The sequence below is a fragment of the Rhinatrema bivittatum genome, chromosome 15 (genome assembly GCF_901001135.1).
Source record: "Rhinatrema bivittatum chromosome 15, aRhiBiv1.1, whole genome shotgun sequence".
NCBI classification, from domain to species: Eukaryota; Metazoa; Chordata; class Amphibia; order Gymnophiona; family Rhinatrematidae; genus Rhinatrema; species Rhinatrema bivittatum.
Window position 1 is genome coordinate 456,457 of NC_042629.1, and position 22,477 is coordinate 478,933.

Genomic DNA, 22,477 nt, shown 5'->3' on the forward strand with positions numbered 1-22,477 from the left:
GCTTTTCCAGTACAACATGGAATCTGGAGAGGATAGAGAAGAGGCAGGGGAACCAGGAGAGTACCTGGTGGAAAAGGAAGACAGTGAGTGTTATGGGATTTCCGCAGATTTTGTTGCAACTTTTGAGGCCTGTCTTGCTAAGAAAGAAGCAGCAGAAAACGGTCAGCCACCCAGAAGTCCCAGAGCTCAGCTAAGAAGCCTCGAGCTGAGGCGTTCCCCCACCCCACCCCTCCACCCCAGGTTGAGAGGCATTCTTCACTTGCTGGGCTTGGGATGTTCAGGAGTGGAGGAGAACTCTTTGCAAGGTTCAGAGGAAGACTCTCCTCAGGAGGATTCGTGAGATGTCCAGGGTGCTGATCCTGCTGTTCCAGTGGGCAATGACTCTGATGCGGAAGGCATTCCTCTAGCGGAAGGGAGCTATTCTAGGGTGGTGAGATTGTTCCATAAGGAGGAGTTGTGGTCTCTCATTCCCCAGTGACATGGTGTCTAGGTCCCCTGTACCTCTTTAAAAAAAACCCCAAAAAAAACCCCAAACATGACTTCTGCTGCATTTTTTTTTTCTTTTCTCTCCTTCATTGACATGGCATATTTATCAGGCTGGGAAGATAACCAATTCTTTAATAGATAAGACCTTCACCATTATTGTAGTTTAGGCTGGCAAAGCTTCCAGAGCTGGGGTTGTCATTGGCAAAAGACTTCAGATAAAAAAAAGAGTTTTCTGCTTTTAAAAACTTAGAGACACATGGCTATTGCAAGCAGTATTTACACATCTAGTCATTAGGAGTTTAAATGCTAAATGCTTATGAGTTTATGGCATTTCTTTACTTATGAATTGAAAGTAGAAGTATGTAATCAGTTTCTCTTCTGCTAATAAAATAGATAAATGCTTCTAATTCTAATTATTTATTTAATTAGTTGAATAATGGTAATGCAAAACAAAACACTCAGCTAGGCTAAGCATATATGATGCAAACTTATATTCATTTATCTAACGCTAATGAAATTTTATAGCTAAATCTCCTGGCCATGTAACCTTACTTATATACACTGAATATTGGAAATTGTGATTTTAAGTAAGAAAATACAGAAGGCCATGTGTCTGAGAGATGGCTTGACCTATATTAAAATAAAATCAGTACTTAAATATTTGGACCATGAATCCGTGAATTTTCAACAAGTAAAAGGTATATATACAATGCGGTGTAAGCACTCAGGCTGCTATACTATCCAGAGTACGGTATGCTCAAGATCCTGGCAAAAGTAATCATATATGGTAAGAAACCATCTTTTATATCTGTTTCTATGACATGACTTGATCAATTAAATACTTTCCTCATGTAAAATAAAAATCATATTATCCCAGGACAAGCAGGATGCTAGTCCTCACATGTGGGTGATGACATTGATGGAGCCCTATGCGGGAAAACTTTCTGTAAAAGTTTCTAGAAACTTTTGACTGGCCCTGTGAGGCCACTGAACATGCCCAGCATGCCATGATATTCTCTGCCACAGGGGTCTCTCTTCAGTCTGTTTTTCCGCGCTGCTCCCTGAGTAAAAACTTTTTTTTCTCATTTTTTCCTCATTTCATCGACGGCTGTAGATAGAAAATAACTACCAGTTTTAAAAAATGTCCTGTCTGTAATAGGACAATGTCCATTACAGACCCACACCTCGAGTGTGTCCTTTGTTTGGGAGACAAACATGATGTCTCAACCTGCCCTAAATGTGCAGAGATGACTCCCAAAGGAAGAAAACTTCGCCAAGAGAAGATGGAACATGATTTTAACCTACAGCTTCTGCCTTCTCCCTCAACATCAACAAAATCTTCTCCGGCCCAGTTTCAAAAAGAATAATATTGAAAAAACGTCATCCAGAGGGGTCTGGAGATCATCCATCGCCATCGACTGTATTGACAAGGTCAGTAGTCAAACACAGTCACAGACATCGGCATACATAGACTCCAGCGGCGCTTCTCTCCCCGGAGGAACCGAATGCTAAGTGGCTTAAACTACAGGAAATACTGCTACCCTCGACGCCGGGGCCTTCACCTTCCAAAGAAATACCGATAGTCGAACCTCCACAGGGCTCTGTAGAAGGGGTATCTATGCCTCCACCGCGTTAAGCTGCTCTGCCTGCACCAGCTGTTCCACAGGAATTGTCTGATTTTATCCGGCAAGCGGTGCTCCAGGCCCTTAAAGGAGCAGATGCCTATTCCAGCACCGATGCTGGTCCCTGGACCGATGCTGGTACCATTACCAATGCCGGTGATTGCACCGAAGCCGGTGACTACACTGCCGATGACTCCGATGCCGGTACCTATACCGATGCCGACGATTCAGTCTATGACTGTGCCTACACCGATACCAGCCAAGGTAACACTGGCACGACCATCGATGACACCGACGCTATCTTTGATTCTGGCCCCGATACCATCGATGCCAATCTTACCTGAAGAACCTGGACATCCAGAACTGACACTCTATCAGCTCTTAATGAAGAGATTTGATGAGGTAGTCTATGCTCTTCCTCCCAAGCCTCAGAAAGAGCAGCCTGAAGGCATACCCTTCGATGACCCGCAACCAGGTCCTTCGGGAATTCCTCGTCCACCTAGACCTTCTCCACTTTCTTCACCTAGAGAAGATCCATATGATACTTGGGACGATGGACAAACAAGACACCTCATCTGAAGATTTCATGTCAGATCCTTCACCTCCAGACCCAAGAAAGAAATCTCCACCAGAGGATTTGTCATTTACCAATTTCATACAGGAAATGGCTGACACCATACCTTTCACTTTGGTTACAGAAGATGATTCAAGGCAACAAACGGAGGTTCTCCAATTTGTAGACCCTCCAAAGCAAGTAGTGGCCATACCGGTCCATGATGTCCTCCTGGACCTACAACATCGGCTTTGGGAGCATCCATGCTCAGTGCCTGCTGTAAATTAAAAAATGGACACAACATATTTGGTGCAGTCTGCTCCTGGGTACCAAAAGTCACAGCTTCCACACCAATCTGTTGTGGTAGAATCTGCACAAAAGAAGTAAAAAAGAATCAGACCACATTCTTCAACTCCCCCAGGAAAAGATCACAGGTTCTTGGATTCCCTGGGAAGGAAGGTTTAATAAGGAGCCATGTTGAATTCTAAGATATCTTCTTACCAATTATACATGACTCAATACCAAATAAATCTGTGGAAACAGATGCAGGAGTTTATACCATCATTGCCACAACATCAAGAAGCAGCCCAGGCAATTATCCACAAAGGGCTGGAGGTGGGCAAGCATGAGGTCCGTGCTGCCTATGATGGCTTTGAAATAGCATCCAGAGTGGCTGCATTGGGTATAAGTGCAAGACGTTGGGCATGGCTTAAAGCAGTGATGGCTAACCTGTGACCCGCGTGTCAGAGGTGACACGCCGAGACGTTTTTGCTGACATGCGCAGCGTTTCGTGGACTATCGGGAATTTTTTTTTTTTATCGGCTGTGCCGAAGCTTTTTTTTTTTTTTTATCGGCTGCGCCGACCCTTTAAAATTAGTTTTTTAGTATCTTTCCTCCCCCAATGCCCCCGAGTGCAGGGAGGTTCATGCGGCGCAGCAACAGGAAGATAGACAGGGCTGTGGTGAGGCTCACGTCACCACGTCACGAAAAAAAAAATAGCGTTTAAACGTGCTGATGCTTCTCCTCCTTCCTGCCGAAGCCGCGTAGGCAGGAAGGAGGAGAAGCATCAGCACGTGCAGAAGAGAAGCAGCGCTTGCGCTTACGGGCCGCCATGAATCCCAAGTCAAAGAGGCCCGGTAGCAGGGCCGCTGCAGAGCCCATCTTGCGGCGACCCGCGAAGAGGAGGCCCGGAGGTGAGAGAGGCTGAGGGTCTGTAGAGGGTGTGTGTGTGCGTGTATGAGATGAGTTGAGAGATTGTGTGTGGGAGTGAGGTCCTGAATGTTTGCAGAGACAGCATGTGCTTGAGCAAGACAGCATGTGGGAGTGAGAGAGAGCCTGTGTGTGTGTCAGACAGCATGTGCCAGTGAGAGACTGTGTGTATGAATGATTGTATGAGAGAGAGCATGTGACAGTGAGAGCCTGTGTGTGTGAGAGAGAGAGAAAAATGCATGTGAGAATGAGAACCTGACTGTGTGTTTGAGGGAAGAAGATGGAGAGAAAAGAAACAGAAAAAAAGAGAATATAAAAGGAATTGGCAAAAAAAAATAAGAAAGGGAAGGTGGAAAAAAAAGCCTGTGACCAACCAATTAGAAAACTAAGATCAGACAGCAAAGGTAAAAAAAAAAAAATTACTTTTTAGTGATTGGCACATGTAATCTTTGGGAATGTGCAAGAATAGCACTTTCTCTATGCGGATCTCACAATGTACGAGATCAGCATGGAGAAAGTGGAAGCCCACGGGGCCTGCACAGAGGAGGCAGCAGAATGGGCTTCAGTGTCAGTATCAGCAATCGGCACCTCCCTAATAGCCATGTGGCTATTGAGAGGTTCCGAGGTTGCTGGCAAAAGAGAGGGGGGGGGGTCTGTTTTTAGTGTGTGCGCATGTGTGAATGGGACTCTGCCTGGGGGTGTATGTGTGTGAATGCATGGGTGCCTGCCTGGGCGTCTGTGTGTGTGAGAATAAATTGGTGCCTGCCTGGAGGATGGAGCGGGAGTGGTGTGAAAATGAATGGGAGCCTGCCTGGGTATTTATTTGTGTGTATGTGAGGGAGCCAGTGAGTGTGAGAGCATGAGTGTGCATGAGAAAATCCAGGGGAATAAGAGTTTGTGTGTGGGGGGGGGAGGGGAGAGAGTGTATTAATTGAAGATTTAGCCAATGAAATTCAGCAACAAAAAAGTCACTAAGCAGGTAAGGTAAATAATTATTTGTTTTTGTTTTATTAATAAATACAGTACATTTAATTAAAATTATAACTTTTTCTTATTAATTAGAGCTACATATATCACAAAATTATGGATTTTTCTAGAAGTGACACACTACCCGAGTTATGCTCGGTTTTTTTTATGAATTTTGACACACTGAGCTCAAAAGGTTGGCCATCACTGGCTTAAAGCCTCAGACCTCAGGCCTGAAGTCCAAGAAAAATTGGTTGACCTCCCATGTCTTGGTGATAACCTTTTTTGGTTCCAAGGTTCAAGATGCAGTTGCTCAATTGAAAGAGCATACAAAAACCCTGCGACAACTTTCATTGATTCCTCAGGATCCGGCCACACAGTCATCTCATAGGCCTCAAAGAAAAGAACCTAGAAGACCCTTCTACCGACAGAGGCGGTATTACCCTCCAACATCTAGGAGCAGATCTTCTAGGCCGCAACAAAGACCTCAGCCCAGACAACCTAGGGAAGCTAGGCCTCAACCTCCACCACAGACGGGACCGACTGGCTTTTGAGATTTTTCCCAGAGACCAAAGCCATCTCTCCAATCCTCATCCACAGCTTCCAGTAGGAGGTCGAGTATCCTCCTTTTACAACCATTGGGTGCAAATAACAGGCCAATGGGTACTCGCAATAATATCTCGATGTTACCAACTCAATCTAAGAACATAAGAAAATGCCATTCTGGGTCAGACCAAGGGTCCATCAAGCCCAGCATCCTGTTTCCAACAGTGGCCAATCCAGGCCATAAGAAACTGGCAAGTACCCAAAAACTAAGTCTATTCCATGTAACCATTACTAATGGCAGTGGCTATTCTCTAAGTGAACTTAATAGCAGGTAATGGACTTCTCCTCCAAGAACTTATCCAATCCTTTTTTAAACACAGCTATACTAACTGCACTAACCACATTATCTGGCAACAAATTCCAGAGTTTAATTGTGCGTTGAGTAAAAAAGAACTTTATCCGATTAGTTTTAAATGTGCCCCATGCTAACTTCATGGAGTGCCCCCTAATCTTTCTACTATCCGAAAGAGTAAATAACCGATTCACATCTACCCGTTCTAGACCTCTCATGATTTTAAACACCTCTATCATATCCCCCCTCAGTCGTCTCTTCTCCAAGCTGAAAAGTCCTAACCTCTTTAGTCTTTCCTCATAGGGGAGTTGTTCCATTCCCCTTATCAATTCCTCTCAATTCCAAAAGATTCTCCTCAGAGACCTTTTTCCCTAAGCGAAAATCACATAATTCGACTAAAAGTAGAATTATCCACCCTTCTGAGAGCCAGGGCTGTAGAGACGGTACCCCGGACTCAGCAGGGCAGAGGATTCTATTCCCGTTATTTCCTCATTCTAAAGAAAACAGGCGGCCTACGTCCCATCCTAGACCTCAGAAATCTCAACAAATTTCTGAAGAAAGAAATGTTCAGGATGGTTTCTCTAGGCATCATGCTTCCACTTCTTCAAACAGGAGATTGGCTTTGTTCTCTGGATCTTCAAGATACTTACGCTCACATTTCAATATTCCCCCCTCATTGCAAGTACCTGCACTTCATGGTGGGTCATCAGCATTTCCAGTACAGAGTACTTCCCTTCGGACTCTCCTCTGCTCCCAGAGTATTCACCAAATGTCTGGCAGTAATAGCAGCACACTTACACAAAGAAAGTGTCCATGTCTTTCCCTATTTAGACGACTGGCTCATCAGAAGTCAATCTCAACAAGGAGCTCTGGCTTCTCTCAGTCAAATAATTGCTCTACTTCACTCCATGGGATTTCTCATCAACTATCAAAAGTCCCATCTCATTCCATCTCACCTGCTTCAGTTCATAGGAGCAGAATTGAGCACCATCCTCTCAAAGGCTTTTCTACCCGAGGATGGAACAGAGACACTTTCCCCTCTGGCAAAATCGATTCATTCAAAGAAACAAACAACAGCTCATCAGTTTCTAACCTTACCAGGCCACATGGCCTCCACAGTTCATGTCACTCCTATGGCATGGTTAGCTATGAGGGTAACTCGATGGACTTTAAGAGCACAATGGATCCAAGCCATTCAACCACTATCCTCTCCAACTCAAGTAATCCCCCAACTCCGTTCATCTCTACTTTGGTGGGCGAACAAGGGCAATTTGCGTAAAGGCCTCTCCTTCCAGCAACCAGTCCCACAGATAACTTTAACTACAGATGCTTCAACTTGGGTTGGGGAGCTCACATAAACAATCTCCAAACCCAAGGTACTTGGACAAAACTCGAAGCAACATTCCAAATCAATTTCCTGGAACTTCGAGCTATACGTTATGCTTTGCATGCATTCAAGGACTGCCTTTCACACAAGACTGTTCTGATCCAAACGGACAACACAGTAGCCATGTGGTACATCAACAAACAGGGAGTTGCGGGCTCGTATCTCCTTATTCAAGAAGCCGCTCAGATTTGGGGCTGGGCCCTGACACATTCCATGTTTCTCCGAGCATCTTACCTGGCAGGCATTCACAAAGTAGTGGCAGATCGACTCAGTCGCCAGTTCCAACCACACGAATGGTCCCTGGATCCCTTAGTAGCGACCAGGATATTTCAACGTTGGGGGCAACCTACAATAGACCTCTTTGCATCACACCTGAATCACAAAGTGATTCAGGAAAACTAACTGAAGTGTAAATCTCTACAGGAACTGTTTTGTACTAATTTACCTTAGAAGCACATTATAAATTAGAAGGGAAGAGCTCAGTAACCCACATTCCAGTGGGAACACTGAGAGGAAAGGATCACCTTGCTGGTGGCTGAAAGGAATCAGTAAGTTTTTGCTTGGGACATTGTCTTTTTTTTTTAAGTATTGGGGCAAAATTAACTATCTGGGAATATTATTTATTGCGTTTGTGCCTTTAATATTTATTTATTTATTTAAATTATTTTACTATACCAATACTCAAGACGCGGTCTTATCGTACTGGTTTACAATAGAACAGGGGAAACTAATTAACAACTATATAGAAGGTAAAAGTTACATCAAAATAAATACAAAATAAATACATAAATACATAAATAAATACAAAATAAATACATAAATTATAGTTCTGTTTTTAAAAGATTCTACTTGTTTTATGTTCAAATATTTATATACTTACCTTTGTTAAATGTATAACGCTTATATAACCCTGTTAAATGTATAACGCTCCGGCGTAAGTTCCTGTTCACTGTACACCGACGTGATATCTTTGAGCGGCGGTATATAAAAAATTATAAATAAATAAATAAATCAAACAGGGAGCGAAAAACATGGGAGCTGGAGGACAGGAAAGATATTTTTAAATGATAACAACTGAAGAGTGGTAAAATGGTTATTGAAAACAATGAAAAACAAAAGAAAGCGATACATACTCAGCTAGATTAAGCTCGGCTGTAGGTTAATCTTAGGCAATTATTCACAATTATTCATAAATCTTGTGGACGGGGGAAACATGGAGAGGTAAGCAGGGGGGGAGGTGGCATGGCAGGGACGGGGGGGAGTCAGGGTGAGAGTCAATGTGTTTGATAAAAGGTTCCTTCAACGGTAAGCTTGAGTGAACAGCCAGGTTTTCAGTTTCTAGTCAGAAACTAGTTAATAGTCAGAAAGGCAGTGAATAAACAAGTTAGACTGTTTGTATTTTTAAATAGTCAATAAGGTAGCTAGTAAGCAGTAGGTAGTGTGTTTATTTTTAAAAGTCTTCAGAACTGAGTGTTCTGCAGACTTTTAAAGAACTGAGTGTATTTACAAATTGAGTGTTTGTATTGAAAAAAACAAACACAAAAAAAAAAACACAACCCAAAATGTAGCCAGATGCTAGAAATAAGCTAGGAGCAGTGTATACGTAAGTAAAAAAGTTGAATAGTTCAGCTCAGTTACTCACCTTGGAAAGGTGTTGAGGTAGTGTGATTGGGTTTGAATAGGGACCAACATTTGTTAATCAAGAAATCAGTGAGTCACTCTGGCTGACTAACTGAAGTTAGTTAGTTAGTTATTTATTTATTTATGGTTTTTATATACCGGAGTTCCTGTATACAATACATATCACTCCGGTTCACAGTTAACAATAATAACTACTGCCGGGTGGCAGTTTACATGGAACAAATCTTGGAACAGAAAACAGAAAATTTGGTCTAAGTAAATAAGAAAAAACAAACTAACTAGGTTCAACTATAAACATATAAATAAGGCAATTTATAATCTTGGATAAATAAAGCATAAGGATAAATACATTAGAACAAAAGGACAGGGTTTGTTTTGTTTTAGATCTTAGCTCTCTGGGAATGCTTGCAGGAAGAGCCAAGTCTTTAGTTTCGCCTTAAAAGTAGAATGGCACGGCTCAAGGCGGAGGTCTGGTGGAAGGGAATTCCAGAGGGACGGGCCCGCCGTTGATAGAGCGCGTTTTCTCAGGGAGGATTTTGCGGGCTGGGTAATCAATCTGTTTTGGTATGCTCTTCTAGTTGGTTTATCGGAAGTATGTAGTTGCAGCTTGAAGGTTAAGTTGAGTGGGGATATGCTATGAAGGGCCTTATGCATCATCATGCTGCTTTTGAACTGTATCCTGTATTTAATGGGAAGCCAGTGAAGGTGCTGGAGGATCGGGGTGATGTGGTCTTTTTTTTTGGCGTTGGTGAGAATTCTTGCTGTGGCATTTAGTACCTGTGGCAGTTAGACTGTTTGTATTTCCCAACCCTCCCACCCCTAGCTCAACCCTTAATCTATAGGCAGGTGCCACTTTCACAAAAAAAAAAAAACAACCCCAAAAAAATCAACAAAAACTTTATTGAGAATTCGATCAGACCCGGGTAGGCCACTACCAGACACATAGTGAATTCACTGATAACATTTAAAGGATGTTAGACACATTCCTACTCCCATAGCAACCTAAAACTTAACTAGGAACTGATCAAAATTGAGATGAAGGCAGCAGTCCAGCAGCAAGAGGGGGGCTTCCCAGTCTTTTGCATAGTGTCACATGTATGATATTTTACCCACCGGTGAGAAGTTGTACATGTGCATGCGATGCAAAGAGCTCCTGGCTCTCAGAGAACGAGTCCGATCTCTGGATGCTAGAGTGGCAGACCTGGAGGAGCTGAGGCAGACAGAGAGGTTTATAGATAAGACCTTCAGGGACATAGTAGTCAAGTCCCAACTTCAGACTGGCAGCCCTGGAGCTGCCTTGGAGGAAGACGGTCTCATGATTGGAGAGCATCAACCAGGTGCAGCAGGAAAGGATCCTGTAGCAAGGACCTGCTCTTCAGGTCCTTTCGCACTGAGGATATCTCCCCAAGGCCTACTGCCCAGGAGGGAAGGGTTAGGTCGGCCATCATAGTTGGTGATTTGATTATTAGGAAAGAGGATAGCTGGGTGGCTGGTGGGCGTGAGGATTGCCTGGTAACATGCCTACCTGGTGCGAAGGTGGCAGACCTCACGCGACACCTAGATAGGATTTTAGACAGTGCTGGGGAGGAGCCGGCTGTCGTGGTACATGTGGGCACCAACGACATAGGAAAATGTGGGAGGGAGGTTCTGGAAGCCAAATTTAGGCTCTTAGGTAGAAAGCTTAAATCCAGAACCTCCAGGGTAGCATTCTCTGAAATGCTCCCTGTTCCACGCGCAGGTCACCAGAGGCAGGCAGAGCTCTGGAGTCTCAATGCATGGATGAGACGATGGTACAAGGAAGAGGGATTCAGTTTTGTTAGGAACTGGGGATCCTTTTGGGGAAGGGGGAGTCTCTCTTCTGAAGGGATGGGCTCCACCTTAGCCAGGGTGGAACCAGACTGCTGGCGCTAACCTTTAAAAAGGAGATACAGCAGCTTTTAAACTAGAACAAAGGGGAAAGCTGACAGTCGCTCAGCAGCGCATGGTTCGGAGAGAGGTATCTTCAAAGGATACTAATGATGCATTAGAATTAGGGCATCCCGACAGTGAGGTTCCAGTAATTAGAAAAATACTCCAAGTGCTTGTAACTGAAAACTCACCTGAGCTAAAAAAATTCTAACTTATCCCTATCAATTAAAAAGCAGAATGAAAATACAAACAAAATACAAACTTTGAAATGTTTGTATGCTAATGCCAGAAGTCTAAGAAGTAAGATTCTGTCCATTATGCACACTCTCATTTACACTCCCAACTCTGTTACCTTATGTTCTATTCTTCGAATATACTAACCTGCTAGGCACTTAAGATCACTGGACAAAAACCTTCTAGATATTCCATCACCGCGACAGGCCCGTCTTGATATCACCAGAAAAAGAGCATTCTCAGTCATTGGTCCAATCCTATGGAACGCACCACCGGACTCCCTAAGATCCATATCCAATTCTAAACATTTCAAAAAATCCTTAAAAACACATCTGTTTCAATCTGCATTCCATATATCACTTACTAAATAACATAATCTCTCTTTTCCCATGCTTGCAAATAAAATGGCGTGACATTATTATATATTGATTTGTTTTACATTAACTAATTATTATTTTTAGATACTTTTTTATTTTCAATTGATCATTTTTGTAATTTTATGCTTTTTTATAATTTTGTTTTTTAATTTCTTTGTTTACATGTATTTTATTTAGTTATGTAAACCATTTTGATTAAACATTGTTTGTAAAGACGGTATACAAATACTTTTAAATAAATAAATTAGAATGTATAGCAGTGAATGATGACATAGACTTAATTGGCATCTCAGAGACATGGTGGAAAGAGGATAAACATTGGGACAGTGCTATACCGGGGTACAAATTATATCGCAATGACAGAGAGGAGCAGCCGGGAGGAGGTGTGGCGCTTTGTCCAGGATGGCATAGAGTCCAACAGGATAAACATCCTGCATGAGACTAACTACAAAATTGAATCTTTATGGGTAGAAATCCCTTGTGTGTCCGGGAAGACTATAGTGATAGGGGTATACTACCGTCCACTTGGTCAAGATGGTGAGACGGACAGTGAAGCTAACCAAATTGGTAGTGCAGTAATAATGGGAGACTTGAATTACCAAAGGAGACACTGGTGCAAGACAAATCTTATAACCACCAAAAGTTTCAATATTTCTCACAGGACAAGCAGGATGGTTGTCCTCACAAATGGGTGACATCGAGGATGGAGCCCACCATGGAAAACTTCTGTCAAAGTTTAAACAGAACTTTGACTGGCCCCTACTGGGCATGCCCAGCAAGGCACTGACCCTGCAGCCAGCAGGGGTCTCCCTTCAGTCTTCTTTTTTCCGTGCAGCAGTTGCCACGCGGTGAAAGGAGCTCTCTTACCACGTTCCTGACAGGAATTCGGTATTTTTCTTTCCGAAGAAAATTTGCCCCTCAGGGGTCTCCCTTCGACAAATTTTTGTCACCTCCGCGGAAACCGGTAAGTTTTTTGCCTTTTTTCTTCGACTACCGTCGAATTTGGCCCTCGAGGCCTGTTGGCAATTACCGAGCCCGCGACTAAATTTGGCCTTAAGCCATGGCGACGGGGTTCCGTCGATGCCCGGATTGTACCCGGACTATGTCAATCACAGACCCCCATAGGGTTTGTGTTTTGTGTTTGGGTAGTGAGCATGATGTCCTGACTTGCACCAAATGTGCCCTAATGACACCTAAGGGTCGCAAAGCCAGGATGGAGAAGATGGGGCTCCTCTTCCATGCACCCACCCCAACGCCATCGATAGCATCGACGTCATCGGAACCGGCACCGTCGAAGTTGCACCACCATCGTCAACCCTCCGGTGACCGTCCACCATCGATGACTTCTCGGCCGTCGACTCCTGTCCCCTCCCCGGATGGGCGAGGAGACCGGAAGGACAAGCATCGCCATCGACGGCACAAGTCTCGGCCTGTCGAGGATCCACAGTCATCGACCTCTGAACAAGCCGAGCCACCGACTAAGAGGCCTCGTTCAGACTTGGCACCGTCCACGTCTCGTTCGCAGGCATCGAGGAAACCCTCACCCTCTCGGGGTGTGGGAGCCGTGATCCCACCGGTTACGGTGGTCCCTCCGGCTCTGCCTCAGCCTCCCTCTCCCGTCGAGCCGGGTATTGTTACCCCTGGTCTCCGGGCAGAACTGGACCGGCTGGTCCAGGAGGCCATCGAGAAAGCGATGCAAAGATTCCAACCTCCATTGGCACCATCTCCGGCACCGATTCCGGCACCGCCACCGGCATCGACCCCGGCACCGACTCCGCCACCGAGGAAGGAACCGACCACCGAACCTTTGGTGGAAGCGCTGGCACCGCTACTACAACGTATGGAGGCACTTGTACATGCCCTCCCATCGATGATTCCAGTAGCACCGACAGCGCCATCGTCTCCGACTGGATTTTCATCGGCGGGAGAAACACCGTTCCTGATTCCCCCTTCCGGGGTGGTCCCATCGGTGCCTTCTCGTATATCTCCACCGATTTATCCTTTGGCTCCATCGGTTCCAAGACCGGCACCGACTCCATCGGCAGCACCGAAACCCTCGATGCCGTTCCCAGTACCGATTGTACCACCGGTTCCTCCAAGGTTTCCTTCGATGCCTTCGGATCCTCAACCAGGTCCATCGGGGCTTCAACCCCCAAGTGATCCCTATGATACCTGGGGTGATGATACATCTTCTGACACAGATTTACCATCACCGCCTTCTCCTACAGAGAGTAGAAAAAGATCTCCTCCAGAGGATCTCTCCTTTATTAATTTTGTAAAGGAGATGTCCGAAATTGTACCTTTTCAGCTGCAATCTGAGACCGATGACAGACACCAGATGATGGAACTACTTCAATTTTTGGACGCTCCAAAAATCATCGCTTCCATCCCCATTCACCAGGTGTTTCTCGATCTCTTAAAGAAAAACTGGGAATCTCCTTCATCTGTATCACCAGTTAACAAGAAGGCTGACTCCACATACCTTGTCCAGTCAGCACCAGGCTTTCAAAAGCCTCAACTGGATCATCGCTCTGTTGTGGTGGAGTCCGCACAAAGAAAAGCCAAGCGTCTCAAGCCACACTCCTCCACTCCGCCGGTCAAGGACAATAAATTCCTAGACAGTGTGGGACGGAAAGTGTACCATGGAGCTATGCTGATTTCTCGCATAGCCTCATATCAACTCTACATGACGCAATATAACAGAGCCATCCTTAAACAGATGCAAGATTTTGCTGACACATTACCTGACCAATACCAGCCACAGCTTCAGGCCCTTCTTAACAAAGGGTTTGAAGCGGGGAAGCACGAGATCAGAACAGCTTATGACATCTTCGATGCCTCCACAAAGGTTTCAGCTACTGCCATCTCGGCCAGACGTTGGGCTTGGTTAAAGTCATCCAACCTTCGCCCAGAGGTCCAGGATCGTTTAGCGGATTTACCCTGCTTAGGGGACAATTTGTTTGGAGAACAAATTCAGCAAATAGTAGCTGAATTGAAAGATCACCACGAGACGTTGAAACAACTTTCTTCTGTTCCGTCTGAGGTTTCCTCCAAACAACCACTTAAGAAGGACTCTAAGAAGTCGTTCTTTCGGCCACGTCGTTACTACCCTCCCATCGGCCAGGCCTCGTCCAGCTCGATCCTCTACTAGGCCTCAGCCGCGTCAGCCTAGGAAACAAAGGCCTACTGTAGCCCCTCCTCCTGGGCCTGCGGCTGGCCTTTGACTCCCCTGTAGGGAACACATGCCAAACCCCTCTTCCAGACATTCCTGTAGGAGGTCGACTGTACCATTTTCTACGACCTTGGTTGCAGATCACCTCAGATCAGTGGGTGCTAACAATTATCGCACAGGGTTACCACCTCAACTTCATAACTCTTCCGGCAGACTCCCCGCCTCTTCAAGCGTGGAGTCTATCCACCCATTTGGCTCAATTACAACAGGAAGTATCTCTTCTTCTGCAATCAAATGCTATAGAACCCGTTCCTCCCTCTCAACGAGGCAAGGGATTCTATTCCAGATACTTCCTAATACCAAAGAAATCAGGGGGACTACGTCCCATTTTGGACCTTCGAGCCCTCAACAAATACCTTCAAAAAGAGAAGTTCAAAATGGTAACCCTAGGCGCGCTGCTCCCTCTGCTACAAAGAGGGGATTGGCTGTGCTCTCTCGATCTCAAGGACGCTTATACCCACATTGCGATCACACAATCCCATCGCAAATATCTGCGGTTTCTCGTAGGCCACGACCATTATCAATACCGTGTCCTACCTTTCGGTCTGGCTTCTGCCCCACGAGTCTTTACCAAATGTCTCGTAGTGGTAGCAGCATTCTTAAGGAAGGAAGGTGTCCACGTCTACCCCTACCTGGACGATTGGCTAATCAGGGCCTCCACCCAACAGATAGCTCAATCCTCCCTAAAATTGACAATTCAAACACTCCTTTCCTTAGGGTTTCTTGTCAATTACGAGAAATCTTGCTTAGTCCCATCTCAAACCTTATTCTTCATTGGAGCAGACTTGGACACCTTACAGGCAAAGGCTTACCTTCCTCTTCAGAGGGTCCACACCCTAATGTCCCTGGCTCGCCAGCTCCAGTCTCAGAACACTGCCACGGCTCGCCAGTTCCTCATTCTCCTAAGACACATGGCATCCTCGGTTCAAGTCACTCCCATGACCCGACTAGCCATGAGAGTAACACAATGGACTCTACGACACCAATGGATTCAAGCTTTTCAGCCTCTGTCCTCCATAGTCACAGTCACACAAGCGCTGCGCCTATCCTTAACCTGGTGGACGACTCAGGTCAACCTCCTTCAGGGCTTACCTTTTCTTCCACCGGATCCGCAAGTAATCCTAACCACCGACGCTTCTCACATCGGTTGGGGAGCCCATGTGGACGACTTTCAAACCCAAGGGTTGTGGTCCAAAGAGGAAGCCGAACACCAGATCAATTTCCTGGAACTTCGAGCAATCCGCTATGCGCTCCGCACTTTCAAAGATCATCTCTTTCATCAGATAATCTTAATCCAGACGGACAACCAAGTGGCCATGTGGTACATAAACAAGCAGGGAGGCACAGGCTCCTTCCTTCTGTGTCAGGAAGCTGCGCAGATCTGGGCGGAAGCCCTCTCCCACTCCATGTACCTCAGGGCCACTTACCTGCCGGGAGTAGACAATGTATTGGCAGACCAGCTGAGCCGTGTCTTCCACCCACACGAGTGGTCACTCGATCCTCTGGTAGCGACCTCTCTGTTTCACAAGTGGGGTTCTCCCCGCATAGACCTCTTTGCGTCCCCTCAGAACCACAAAGTGGACGATTACTGCTCTCTCATTCGGAGCCAGCACTCTCAGCCGAGGGATGCATTCTCCCTCAAGTGGACAACCGGTCTGCTCTATGCATTCCCTCCACTCCCTCTTGTGTCAAGGACTCTCGTGAAGCTACGCCAGGACGGAGGAACCATGATCCTGATAGCACCTTACTGGCCACGCCAAGTATGGTTTCCAATACTCCAGGATCTCTCCATCCGCAGGCACATTCCTCTGGGAAAGGACCCGCATCTGCTCACTCAAAACGACGGATGCCTCCTCCATCCCAACCTCCAAGCCTTGTCCCTGACGGCATGGATGTTGAAAGGTTAGTCCTTCAACCATTTAACCTTTCAGATTCCGTTTCTCGGGTCCTGATAGCTTCACGAAAGCCTTCCACAAGAAAGTCTTACTCATACAAATGGAAAAGGTACACATCATGGTGCACTTCTCAGTCCCTTGATCCCCTTTCCTGTCCAATCTCCAAATTCTTGGACTATTTATGGCATCTCTCTGAATCAGGTCTTAAAACCTCTTCTATCAGAATGCATGTCAGTGCGGTAGCCGCCTTCCATAAGGGTATTAGGGGTAATCCTATTTCAGTGCAACCCCTAGTAACACGCTTTCTTAAGGGCTTACTCCATCTAAAGCCACCCTTGCGTCCTCCGGCCCCATCCTGGGACCTTAACCTGGTTCTTGGTCGTCTAATGAAACCTCCTTTCGAACCTCTGCACTCCTGTGACTTGAAATATCTCACTTGGAAAGTGTTATTCCTTTTGGCTGTTACTTCAGCTCGCAGGGTTAGTGAATTACAGGCCCTAGTTACCTATCCGCCTTACACTAAGCTCCTGCAGGACCGGGCGGTACTCCGCACTCACCCTAAATTTTTACCTAAGGTAGTTTCGGAGTTTCATATCAATCAATCTATCGTACTACCTATCTTTTTTCCCAGGCCCCACTCAAACTCTGGAGAGCAGACCCTGCATACCCTAGACTGTAAACGGGCTCTAGCTTTTTACCTAGACCGTACAGTTTCCCACAGGAAGAGCACTCAATTATTCGTCTCTTTCCATCCTAATAAGTTGGGACAACCTGTGGGTAAGCAGGCTCTTTCTTCCTGGTTGGCGGACTGCATTTCTTTTTGCTATCAGCAAGCTGGCATTCCTTTTCAAGACCGTGTTAAAGCACACTCTGTGAGGGCCATGGCGACGTCAGTGGCACACCTTCGATCGGTGCCGCTTCCTGACATCTGCAAAGCTGCAACCTGGAGTTCTCTCCATACTTTTGCAGCCCATTATTGTTTGGACAAGGCTGGAAGACAGGACTCCATCTTCGGCCAGTCTGTCTTGCGTAACCTTTTTCCACCCTGATGTACCAACACCCTTCCACCTACCCGGTAGGGTGCGGATGCCCTTTCCCAAATTTCTCCTCAGTTGTTGTGCCTGCTGCACACCGTTGGGTACATTTGGTGCAGGTCGGGACATCCTCAGCTCGGTACTCACCCATTTGTGAGGACAACCATCCTGCTTGTCCTGTGAGAAAGCAAATGTTGCTTACCTGATGTAACAGGTGTTCTCACAGGACAGCAGGATGTTAGTCCTCACGAAACCCGTCCGCCTCCCCGCGGTGTTGGGTTCGTTTTATTTTTACTTTCTAGGCACTGCCTGTAGCTTTGAAAATCAGACTGAAGGGAGACCCCTGCTGGCTGCAGGGTCAGTGCCTTGCTGGGCATGCCCAGTAGGGGCCAGTCAAAGTTCTGTTTAAACTTTGACAGAAGTTTTCCGTGGTGGGCTCCATCCTCGATGTCACCCATTTGTGAGGACTAACATCCTGCTGTCCTGTGAGAACACCTGTTACATCAGGTAAGCAACATTTGCTATATCTTTTATTATAGTTCCAAAAAGTGAGATGTGTCAATATTATAGAGGCAACTCCGTAACTCATATACAATGAATTATGACGGTCCCCCGACACGGTCCTGTGTTTCGCTAGGCTGCATCGGGAGGGACCATGAGTACAGTAAATCTATAATATAAGAGAAATATAAATCAAATATAAAAATGTGGTGGAACAGGCTACTTATCAAGATCCACAAAGCAGTACACATACCTTTAAAAGTGATACCCAGAGCGCAAGCGCCCTCACAGGTGAAAGCCATTTAAAAAAGGAAAAAGGCGCGAAAACGGTAACTCTCGCGAGAGCTGTCAGAGCCAGCAGGCCCCGGTGGATCCATTCAATCAGTGAACACAATTAACTCAATAAAAAAGATTCCATTCAATCTCTTTGTTAAGACCATTAGGGGAAACTGTGTCTAAAGTAAAGATCCATCTCTGTTCCCTCCGACCAAGGATCTCGGGGAAATCACCCCCCCAAGGGGGGCGGTGCACCACCTCGATGACCGTGAAGGAGAGATCAGAGATGGTATGGCCACATTCAGACCAGTGAGAAACCAGGGGCTCATCCTCTCTATGCAGGCGAATGTTAGAACAATGTTCTATCATACGGGTCTTTAACATTCGCGTTGTCTTGCCCACATAGAGAAGTGGGCAAGGGCATTTAACAATGTATACAACACCTTTCGTCAAACAGTCAGAATCTGATCGTACATATCGTACATCCCGTAACCGGCCAGTTACGGGATGTACAAAGGCCGAGGTAGTCTCTGTGTGGCTGCACATGGTGCAGTGACCACACGGACTATGAGTCACATCAGTATTAAGTGAACTGTCAGATACCAGTGAAGCCATATGAACCAAGCGGTCCCGCAAATTTTTGCGATTCTGACTATTTGACGAAAGGTGTTGTATACATTGTTAAATGCCCTTGCCCTTGCCCACTTCTTTATGTGGGCAAGACAACGCGAATGTTAAAGACCCGTATGATAGAACATTGTTCTAACATTCGCCTGCATAGAGAGGATGAGCCCCTGGTTTCTCACTGGTCTGAATGTGACCATACCATCTCTGATCTCTCCTTCACGGTCATCGAGGTGGTGCACCGCCCCCCTTGGGGGGGTGATTTCCCCCGAGATCCTTGGTCGGAGGGAACAGAGATGGATCTTTAGACACAGTTTCCCCTAATGGTCTTAACAAAGAGACTGAATGGAATCTTTTTTATTGAGTTAATCGTGTTCACTGATTGAATGGATCCACCGGGGCCTGCTGGCTCTGACAGCTCTCGCGAGAGTTACCGTTTTCGTGCCTTTTTCCTTTTTTAAATGGCTTTCACCTGTGAGGGCGCTTGCGCTCCGGGTATCACTTTTAAAGGTATGTGTACTGCTTTGTGGATCTTGATAAGTAGCCTGTTCCACCACATTTTTATATTTGATTTATATTTCTCTTATATTATAGATTTACTGTACTCATGGTCCCTCCCGATGCAGCCTAGCGAAACACGGGACCGTGTCGGGGGACCGTCATAATTCATTGTATATGAGTTACGGAGTTGCCTCTATAATACTGACACATCTCACTTTTTGGAACTATAATAAAAAATATATATTGAAACTTTTGGTGGTTATAAGATTTGTCTTGCACCAGTGTCTCCTTTGACTTGCGGATGTGCAAGGTTTTGCTTCTTCTTTATTTAGACTTGAATTACCCCAATATTGACTGGGTAAATGTATCATCGGGACACACTAGAGAGATAATGTTCCTGGATGGAATAAATGATAGCTTTATGGAGCAATTGGTTCAGGAACCGACGAGAGAGGGAGCAATTTTAGATTTAATTCTCAGTGGAGCACAGGACTTGGTGAGAGAGGTAATGGTGGGGCCGCTTGGCAGCAGTGATCATAATATGATCAAATTTGATTCAATGACTGGAAGAGGAACAGTGTGCAAATCCAAGGCTCTCGTGCTAAACTTTCAAAAGGGAAACTTTGATAAAATGAGAACAATTGTTAGAAAAAAACTGAAAGGAGCAGCTACAAAAGTAAAAAATGCCCAAGAGGCGTGGTCATTGTTAAAAAAAAAAAAAAAAAAAAAAAAAAATATACCATTCTAGAAGCAGAGTCTAGATGTAGTTCACATATTAAGAAAGGTGGAAAGAAGGCAAAACGATTACTGGCATGGTTAAAAGGGGAGGTGAAAGAAGCTATTTTAGCCAAAGATCTTCATTCAAAAATTGGAAGAAGGATCCAACAGAAGAAAATAGGATAAAGCATAAACGTTGGCAAGTTAAATAAGACAGGCTAAGAGAAAATTTGAAAAGAAGTTGGCTGTAGAGGCAAAAACTCACAGTAAAAACTTTTTAAAATATATCTGTAGCAGAAAGCCTGTGAGAGAGTCAGTTGGACCGTTAGATGATCGAGGGGTTAAAGGGGCACTTAGAGAAGATAAGGCCATCGCGGAAAGATATTAAATGATTTCTTTGCTTCTGTGTTTACTGAAGAGGATGTTGGGGAGGTACCCGTAATGGAGAAGGTTTTCATGGGTAATGATTCAGATGGATGAATCAAATCACGGTGAACCTAGAAGATGTGGTAGGCCTGATTGACAAACTGAAGAGTAGTAAATCACCTGGACCGGATGGTATACACCCCAGAGTTCTGAAGGAACTAAAAAATGAAATTTCAGACCTATTAGTAAACATTTGTAACCTATCATTAAAATCATCCATTGTACCTGAAGACTGGAGGATAGCAAATGTAACCCCAATATTTAAAAAGGGCTCCAGGGGCGATCCGGGAAACTACAGACCGGTTAGCCTGACTTCAGTGCCAGGAAAAATAGTGGAAAGTGTTCTAAACATCAAAATCACAGAACATATAGAAAGACATGGTTTAATGGAACAAAGTCAGCATGGCTTTACCCAGGGCAAGTCTTGCCTCACAAATCTGCTTCACTTTTTTGAAGGAGTTAATAAACATGTGGATAAAGGTGAACCGGTAGATGTTGTATACTTGGATTTTCAGAAGGCGTTTGACAAAGTTCCTCATGAGAGGCTTCTAGGAAAAGTAAAAAGTCATGGGATAGGTGGCGTGGATTGCAAACTGGCTAAAAGACAGGAAACAGAGTAGGATTACATGGACAATTTTCGCAGTGGAAGGGAGTGGACAGTGGAGTGCCTCAGGGATCTGTATTGGGACCCTTACTTTTCTTTTTTTTTTTTTTTAGTTTAAATTTCTTTTATTATGTTTTCAAAAATCAGACAGAAACAAATAACAGAAAATAGCGCCACATTATGCATCAGTAACAGAAAATGTTCAGCGAAACCATAAACATGATACAGCATCATAATCATAGCAATATCCGAATGCGCATTACCAAAATTATAAACCAAAGTCCGAGACAGAGAGAAAGAAAAGAAAGAATAAGAAAAAAGAAAAAGAAGAGGAAAGAAGAAGAAAAGAAAAGAGCGAAGAGCACCTGAGGAAGCACTGAAGAAAGATACAGAAGTACCGGAGATTACTGGTGAAAAATGGAGTAAGGCCAAGAGAAACATTATAGAGAGTTAATGTAGACGTCAAGCGGTTTCCATACTTGAGCCCATTTACCAAGACGACCAAATTTAACAGCCATAGCTCGTTCATACTTAGTATAGAGACAAACCGTATTCCACCAAAGAGGTTCCGACAGCAGATCACTCCGTTTCCAGTTTGACAAAACATTATGCTGCCCAATAGTGAGGAGGAAATCTAATAATTTCTGTTGGGGTAGTGGGAGGTGTAAGTCTGGGTGGGCTCCTTTGAGTACCACCATGGAGTAAGAGATAGGAAGGCGCAACTGTAAAATGGAAGAGATTTTGTCCCAAATCTGATTCCAAAAAGTAAGTGTAAAGGGACAATCATATAACATGTGTGATAGTGTCGCCTTAGGGGCAGCACATGACCAACATTGATGCGAGCTGAGAAGGCCGGCTCGGTGGAGTTTCCATGGGGTCCAAGTAATTCTATGGAGTGTAAACAAAGAGGACTGTGTCAAACTGGAAGAGAGGGAAATGCGGGAGGAGACCTTCCAAATGTAGTTCCACATTGGTACAGTAATTTCAAAACTGATATCAGAGGACCATGTCGCCCTAAGAGTGGAGGATGGGACCCCAGAGAGGCGACCAATAAGTTTATAAAGGCGTGATGCTAGATGTCCCAAAGTGCCATATTTTTGATAAAATGTCCATAAAAAAGGGACCTTTTCTGAGCAGGAGGAGTACAATTTAGTATCCCGTATAGCAGCTTGCAATTGCCGCCAAGCAAATTGTTGGGTCAATGGTAAGCCAAATCTCTTATGTAAATAAGCGAAGGATACTAGCTTCCCAGCCTGCGCCACTGAGGAAAGTGTCCAAATATTACAGCGTTGCCATATGGGCCAGGATGGAGGAGCATCTCCAACTTTGATGAGGGGATTACGCCATAGGGGGGCTAAGCTGGAAAATTTCCAGCCAGCAGAAGCA

The 22,477-nt window shown here is 45.1% G+C and overlaps 1 protein-coding gene across 1 annotated transcript in view; it reads left to right on the forward strand.

Annotated features, from left to right (window-relative positions):
• Window positions 1-22,477, forward strand: part of USP16 (ubiquitin specific peptidase 16) — a 557,777-nt gene that overhangs the window by 253,875 nt on the left and 281,425 nt on the right. The window lies entirely within an intron of this gene.